We start from the raw sequence: 8,873 nt of genomic DNA, 5'->3' as shown, positions 1-8,873 counted from the left end.
TCCAAAGAAATAAGATTACAGGCTCAACGGGGTTAACTACGATATATAAAAATTTGGTGGGTAAAAGCATATAACTGGCTCAACAAAGAAATGCCTATATCACTTCCAAGACTGAATAAAACTACTATTTCGCTTTGCAAACACACGGAGTAAGTTTTAGACATCAAATGCATTGCACAGAATATACCAAAACCTCACACACATATGGCACATAACTCACTCAAGATTAGATCATCAAGACACTCTAGTCAAAGCAGTTAAGCAAAGTTAAGATTATACAATTTAAGGTACTTACATGAGAGTCAAAAACTGAGCCTAAGCGTCAGAACTAAAGAACTCACTATTCTCAAGGCATGATCAAGTCAAGAGATATTGCTTCCATCTCAAATCATAGCACAAGGTTTTCCTACTTCTAAAAACAAAAATCTAACTATATACCGGTTCAAACAAAACCCTTGAAAAAGAACCGTGGCACAAAGAAAAATCAAGGGGTAATTAATACACTAACTACAAAAGAAAATATTTTTGTCTTTTTCTTTCGACTTAATTCCCTCAAGAAACCCATCGAATGATATCCATCATCGGGAAAGATCAAAAATTTTAAAAATTTTATGTTTTTTTCAATATTTTCTATCTCTAACTACTAAAATTAACAAAAACTAAAATATATATACATACAACATACAAATACCCCCTACCCCATACTTTAGGTTGTGGCATATCCCTATGACACACAATTAAAAAGCATAAGATAAAGGAAACTTCCCTGAATATTTAGTCGGGGTCTGAGTCGAAGTCGAGCTCCATTCCACGCGCCCGAACTAGTGCACACATCCATGCAGATAACTTCTTCTCAGCCTTCTTGGGGTACGCCCCACACTTATCTTTCTCAATCACTGGAGCCTTCTCTTTTGAACTCTTCAGCTTCCACTTAACACTTGCAGCTGGCTTCTCCTTTTTTACTCCAGTTGCTACATTCATCTCAAAAGTCACCATTTCCTCACCTACTCTAAGCATGAGTTTTCTATCATGTAAATCCAGTATAGCTCTACCCGTTGCTAAAAATGGTCTTCCTAGGATGAGGGAGGCCTCCTTGTTCTCCTCCATATTCACCACTATGAAATCTACAGGAAATATAAACTTATCCACCCGCACCAAAACATCTTCTACTATCCCCTCGGGTGTTATAGTCATTTGGTCTACCAGCTGCAAAGATATTGGCACTGACATTATCTCTCCAATATCCTTCTCCAGTTTCCTATAAATTGACAAAGGTATTAGATTAATTGAGGCACCTGAATCACATAAAGATTTATCAAAGTTAAGAGTGCCTAAAGAGCAAGGTATAGTAAAACTCCCTGGATCTCCACACTTTTGTGGGAGTTTGTTTTGCAATATTGCACTATAATGCTCTGTAAGTTTGACCACAGAGGTCTCTTCTATTTCCTCTTCTTTGTAAGGATCTCCTTCAAGAACTTTGCGTCAGCTGACATTTGTGAGAGAACTTCCGTGAATAAAAATTTACATTAACTTATCTCAACATATCTAGAAATCTCTCAAACTGCTTATCCAGCTTTACTCTATAGAGCTTTTGGGGAAAAGATAAAGCAGGCATGTGCTTGCTCTCTTCATTGGATTCCTCCCTTCTTGAAGTTTTTTTTTTTTTTTCTTAGCTCCCTTCTTGCCTTTCTTCTTCTCAGTCTTTTTATCATCATCTTCAATTTTCAGCTCCTTCCCACTTTCTTTTTCAGGCGCAACTTCTTTTTGAACTGGAGTGGGATCTTTCAATACTTGTCCGCTTCTCAACGTCACAACATTCCGTTTCTTTGGGATTCTTTTCAGTATCAGCTAGCAGAGTACCTGGGATTCTCTCAGATAATATAGTTGCAATTTGTCCCACTTGTCTCTCCAAGTTACGCAAACCTGTCCCAAGTTCTTTGATAGCTGCACCATGAGAATCTAACCTCCCATATGTCTTGACAATGAATGACTTCATCAGATCTTCTAACCTAGAATAAATTGGCTGTTGAGGCTGAAACTGTGGCCTCTGCTGATTCACAAAACCAGGAGCTCCTTGAAATCTAGAGTTGTTTTGTTGCCATGCATTTGTTGTACCCCCAGGTGAACTCCATGAAAAATCAGGGTGCTTCTGACCCATTGCATTAAAGTTGTAATTACCAATAACATTAACTTCCTCGATCGAGGCTTGACACTCATGAGTAGGGTGTCCTCTTCCACATATGTCACATGTTGCAGGGGGCTCACTGTGTATTGAAGCTAAAGTTAGCTTCCTTATTTCCTTTGCCACGGCATCAAGCTGTACCTGCACAGATGTGTTAGCGTCAACTTGGTCAACACCAGTCGTTCTTCTTCTTTCAGAAACTTCAGAGGGCCACTGATTTGCATTCTCAGACAACTCATATAGAATAGTGACGATCTCTTCTGGAGTCTTTTTTATCAACGAACATCCAGCTGCGTTGCTCAATGTTCTTCGCGAAGTTGGTGTCAATCCATCCCAAAAATCCTGGAGTTGCATCCAGAGTTCTATTCCACTATGCTGACACTTACGCATTATTTCTTTGAACCTCTCCCAAACTTCAAATACAGTTTCAGTCTCGTTCTGACAAAAGTTATGAATCTCCCTTCTAAACCTGCCCGTCTTAGCTGAAGAGAAATATTTGTCAAGAAATTTTCTGGTCATCTCATCCCATGTTCTAATCGATCCAATAGGCAAGCTTCGAAGCCAGTTCTTTGCATCGTCTTTGAGAGTGAAGGGGAATGCCCTTAAGTACACTGCATCTTGTGACATACCATTATATTAGAAGGTGTTCATAATCTCCTCGAAATCTATCAGATGATTGTTTGGATCTTCGTTCATCTTTCCTCTAAAGACACAGTTATTTTGGAGGGTTTGAAGTAACCCCTACTTTAACTCAAAATTATTAGTTGCAATAAGAGGTGGTCTCATACTTGATAAGCCTTGGTTGTAGACCGGTCTCGCATAATCACCAAGTGGTCTCCCTGCACCGGGAGCTATATTACCGAATTGGTCTGCACCCACAGGTCGATTCTGTGCAATTCTTCTAGCCCTCTCTTCTTCGTAGACAAGTTGTGAATTTCGAAGAGTTGTCTCCTCCGCATCTCGTGGAACTTTTTCTCTTTGCTAGGCTGCCTCTCTTGCAGCCAAATCAACATTCTCCTCATCTCCCGCCATAACTTCTTTGGTTGAGGATTGCCCAACCTCTGTATTCGCGAGGAAATTTATTTCTTTCCTCGGCTGTCAGAGTTGCTTTTCAATTTTCGTCTCGTATGGTAGCAATTCCTTCCCAGAAGAACGGGTCATGCACCAATCTAACCTGTAGCTTGCGCACAGTCAAAGAACACCAAACGTAAAAAGAGAAAAACAAAATAAAAATAAACATTCCTGAATTAGCACTACAAACTATTTCCAACACTATTGATTTCCAATCTCCGGCAACGGCACCAAAATTTGACGAGCTAAAAACACAACACAAAATTATGCTCGCTAGTCGAATATAGTATAGAAAATATCGTATCCACAGGGATTGGATTTAAATTACCTTTCCTTCATGAATCGATTGCCCTCACCCAACAAAAAGAGAGCAGTTCCACACACAATATAAATTAAGAACAATTAGGAACTCAAGATAGAAAGAATTCACTCACTCTCAAAAACAACATTCACATGCCACAAAAAATGAACCATAAGCTTGCCCGTAGTGTACTACTCTACTAATTGAGCTCATTTAGTCAAGGATCAAGTAGGACTTCAATTGGTTGTAATGTAGGCTACGGGACGGGTAGGATACATTTAGATATAAGAGTGACTACACCTCCCTAAGCACTTTTAATACATACATTTCATTCAAAACCCCACACTTATGTCAAAACCAATAATCCACCTTCACATCAATATACATTAACCCCCAACTTCTTTAAGCACAGATACATCAAGAGTTACCACTTATCAAAGATCATTTTTCACAATGATACAACTACATAATTTTTTATTTTTCTTCGCCGTTGCCGGGGAAGATGAGTAATTTTAGCCTACCATAGATGTTTCACCTCAAGATTATAGTACACTACGGCGAAGATGTTGCAACGGTGCCAAATTTTGATGAGCTAAAAACACAACACAAAATTATGCTCGCTAGTCGAATATAGTATAGAAAATATCGTATTCACAGGGATTGGAGTTAAACAGTATTTTCGTAGTTTACAACTTTATAACTATTCAAGATGATCAACAATTTAGAGTTGTGTGATTTAAAACTAAAATTTACTAAAAGTCTAAACTATTGGCTAATGGCAATCGCAACAAGAGTAAGCAAGAAGATATCAAAGAAAGAAAATAAGGGTTGATTGGATAGGTGTAAGATACTTGTTTGGGAATTAACTCTAGTTACTTCACTTCTATGGTTCAAGTGAGTCTCGAATTCACTTTATTATGTTCAAACATTCAGTAGAAACTCCTATCTCGATTAAGTCTCAACTTCTTTACGATATGAACTAAGTTCAGCTTGGTGAAGATATGCAAGAATTCGTAGTGGATTGATCCTTAGGTGAACCCTTTTCGATTATCCTCCTAACTATGTCTAAACATTAATTCAACTAGCCTCTTTCGATTACTAACAAAAATCAATGAATTCAACCAATAAGATAATTTAAAACATCACAAATTATGCCTCTTTCGATTACATAAATAAATGAATATATATGCAACAATAAAAACACACAAAATGCTTCAATACATAAAACTAGAGTTAATATCCACAAACTATTCTCAAAACACCAAATCCAACAATCCCTAAGGAATAATTACTCCATGAATATGGAGAAATTCATCACAATTAAGTTTAAGTCAAAGGAAAACATAAAACATCCAAACCCTTGTCTTGAGTGAAGATAAATGGAGAAATCCTTGTGCTCTTGCTTCTCCCTCTTCTCCTTAGCTTCCTTAGGTCTAAATTATGTCAAAAGTCCTCAAAATACCGTTTTTCATGTATATATACCAAGTAGGGTCGGGCCCAAATAAATACACCTTCTCCTACACGAAATAGGACACTTTTTTCGGATAGGATGTGTGTGGCCGCGCATTTGGCCACGCATTTTTTACCCTGTTCTGCCTCCAGTGCGAACCCAATGCGCGACCAGTGTGCGGCCGCATACGTGGATGGCGTTCTATTGAGAATTTGGGAAAATGTAAAACATGACAATTTTAGCTCTTTGAAACAGCTTTCCAACGATATATTGTGAGCCCAAATGGAGTTCTAAGCGAAACGTTATGTTCCTGTTACTAGACAATGCACAAGATACCTTCTCGATTCTTCGTTTCATTCTTAAAATTCACAATCAACCGTTGATCCCCGAACACAATCCTGACTTAATCCTTGGGATTTTACTCATACTTCAAAGCTCTCGAATAGCTTGAATTCATTCCATATCAAAATCACTCCTACAAGGCATAAAACACGCAATTAGTGCAAAACACTAGCGATTAAAGCTCCAACTCAATTAAAGTGCAATAAATTAGAGTGTAATAATCGACTAAAATATGAGATTATAGCCTACCATCAGCTTCGCCCAAATATACCAACAAGTTCGTAAACATAAAACGAATTCTCTCGAACCCTCGAAACATGTAAAACAGTATCAATATGAAGAATCGCACCCCAAAACTAATCGAATCAACGTATGAATTTCAAGTTCTTCCAACTCACTCCGAACGCGCTGAGTCATACTTAAACTAACTAGGAATGATACCAAATTTTGCGTGCAAGTCAAAAAGCACCATACAGAACTATTTCTAGGCTCGAAACTCCACTCGGACCATGATAACACCAAATCCTACTTCAAACCAAATTTAAAGAACTTTAAAACCTTCAATGTTACAACTTTCAACTTTATGCGCCGAAACACTCTCGGGTCATCCAAACCCCGATCCCAAGTCCAACATCATTATACGAACCTATTGGAATCGTCAAATCCTGGTTCTGAGGTCGTTTACTATAAATGTTGACCCAAGTCAAACTTAACCCTTTTAAGCCAATATTAAGGAATTAAGTGTTCCGATTTCAACCCGAACCCTTCCAAACCCGAAATAACCATCCCCGCAAGTCATAAAATGATAAAAGAACATACTGGGAGTCTTATTTATAGGAACATGGATCTAGAGCAAAATAACTGGTCAAGTCGTTACATTCTCCATCTCTTAAACAAACGTTCGTCCTCGAACGGGTCTAGAATCGTACCTGGAGTGCCGAATAAGTGTCGATATCTGCTCTGCATGTCCTCCTCGATATCCCAAGTCGCCTCCTCGACTGGTTGACCCCTCAACTGAACTTTTACCACATAAATCTTCTTGTACCTTAACTGGCGAACCTGCATGTCAACAATGGCAACGGACTCCTGCTCATAACCCAGACTCTCATCTAACTGAAACGTGTTGTAGTCTAACACATGCGACCTGTCGGCATGATACTTCTGGAGCATATACACGTGGAAGACTGGATGAAATCCCGATAGACTAGGAGGTAAAGCAAGCTCATAACCTTCTCGTCCACCATAAATGATAAATTGTGTGCCTTCTGATCCGCATAACTCTTCTATTTGGATTGTGCTGTGCGAAGTCGCTCCTGAATCAACTTTTCCTTTTCCAAGGCATCCTTCACCAAATCAGTACCATATAACTTAGCCTCGTCGGGCTCAAACCATCCGATGGGCGAATGACATCGCCGACCATATAAAGCCTCAAATGGAGCCATCTCGATACTGGACTGGTAACTGTTGTTGTAACCAAACTCAGTCAAAGGCAAGAATCGATCCCACTACCATCCGAAGTCAATCACACATGCTCTGAGCATGTCCTCTAAGATCCAAACCGCCTGCTCCGACTGCCCGTTGGTCTGCAGATGAAAGGTTGTGTTGAGATCTACCCGGGTCCCCAACTCACTCTGTACTACCCTCTAGAAATGCAAAGTAAACTAAGGGCCTCTATCTAATATAATAGAAACAGACACACCATGCAACCAAACAATCTCCTGGATGTAAATCTGGGCCAATCTCTCTGAAGAATACATGGTCAATACTGAAATGAAGTGTGCCTACTTGATCAACCTATCGAGAATGACCCAAACTACATCAAACTTCCTCAAGGTCCGCGGCAATCCAACTACGAAGTCCATAGTAATGCGCTCCCATTTCCACTCAGGTATAACCATCTGCTGGAGTAGGCCACCTGGCCTCTGTTTCTTATACTTAACCTGCTGGCAATTTAGGCACCTCGTGACATTCTCTAATATGTACTTCTTCATCCGCTGCCACCAATAATGCTGCCTCAGGTTGCGATACATCTTCGTAGCACCTGGATGAATAGAATACCGAGAACTGTGTGCCTTGTCCGGAATATTTTCCCTCAATTCATCAACATTAGGGACAAATAGATGACCCTGAAGTCGCAGAACACCATCCTCACCGATAGTAACCTCCTTGGAAACATCATGTAGTACTATCTCTCTGAGAACCAATAAGTGCATATTATCGTACTGGCGAACCTTGATCTGCTCGAATAGTGAAGACTGGGCGACGACGCATGCAAGAACTCGGTTGGGCTCTGAAATATCCAACCTAACAAGTCCGTTAGCCAAGGACTGAATGTCCAAAGCTAATGGCCTCTCCTCCGCTGAAATGAATGCCAAGCTACCCATACTCTCCGCCTTTCTGCTCAAGGCATCCGCATCCACATTCGCCTTGCCCGGATGATAAAGGATGGTAATATCATAATCTTTTAGTAACTCAAGCCACCTGCGCTGCCTCAAATTGAGATCCCTCTGCTTGAAAGAATGCTGCAAGCTGTGATGATCGGTGTAAACCTCACAGGACACCCCATAAAGATAATGCATCCAGATCTTGAGAGCATGAACTATCATGGCCAACTCCAAATCATGTACGGGGTAATTCTTCTCGTGGGGCTTTAGTTGATGTGAAGCATATACAATAACTCGCCCCTCCTAAATCAATACACAACCCAGACCAACACGTGAAGCATCACAATACACAGTATACATCCATGAACCGGAAGGCAACACTAACACCGGTGTTAAAGTCAAGGCGGTCTTGAGCTTCTGAAAGCTCGCCTCGCAATCGTCGGACCATCATAACGGAGTACCCTTCTGGGTCAATCTAGTCAAAGGTGTTGCAATATATGAGAAGCCCTCCACAAACCGAAGATAATAATCTGCTAACCCCAAGAAGCTCCTGATCTCAGTCGTTGAGGTAGGACGAGGCCAACTCTGAACTCCCTCGATCTTTTTGGGATCCACCTTAATACCCTTGCCTGATACAACATTCCCCAAGAATGCCACAGAATCTAACCAAAACTCATGCTTGGAGAATTTAGCATATAACTTCTGTTCCCGCAAGGTCTGAAGCACCACTCTCAAATGTTGCTCGTGTTCCTCCATGCTACGCGAGTAGATAAAGATGTCATCAATGAAGACAGTGACAAATGAGTCAATATATGTCTTGAACACCTGGTTCATCTAATCCATAAACGTCGCCAGGGCGTTAATCAAACCAAAGGACATCACTAAAAAATCATAGTGGCTATATATAGTCCGAAAAGCCGTCTTTGGAACATCTAAATCATGAATATTCAACTGATGGTACCCCTATCTCAAGTCAATCTTAGAGAACACTGTAGCACCCTGCAACTGGTCAAGCAAATCATCAATACATGGCAACGGGTACTTATTCTTAATGGTAACTTTGTTCAACTAGCGGTAATCAATGCACATCCACATAGTCCCATCTTTCTTCTTCACGAATAACACTGGTGCATCCCAAGGTGA

The 8,873-nt window shown here is 40.2% G+C and overlaps 1 non-coding gene across 1 annotated transcript; it reads left to right on the top strand.

Annotated features, from left to right (window-relative positions):
- Positions 1-2,546: 2,546 nt before the first annotated feature.
- Positions 2,547-2,653, top strand: LOC142169332 (small nucleolar RNA R71). Its single transcript, XR_012699040.1, has one exon. It is a non-coding gene; the product is annotated as a small nucleolar RNA R71 (small nucleolar RNA).
- The last annotated feature ends 6,220 nt before the right edge of the window (positions 2,654-8,873 follow it).

Source organism: Nicotiana tabacum, chromosome 14, assembly GCF_000715075.1.
Source record: "Nicotiana tabacum cultivar K326 chromosome 14, ASM71507v2, whole genome shotgun sequence".
Classification (NCBI taxonomy): domain Eukaryota; kingdom Viridiplantae; phylum Streptophyta; class Magnoliopsida; order Solanales; family Solanaceae; genus Nicotiana; species Nicotiana tabacum.
This window is presented reverse-complemented; position numbering and strand designations above follow the sequence as displayed.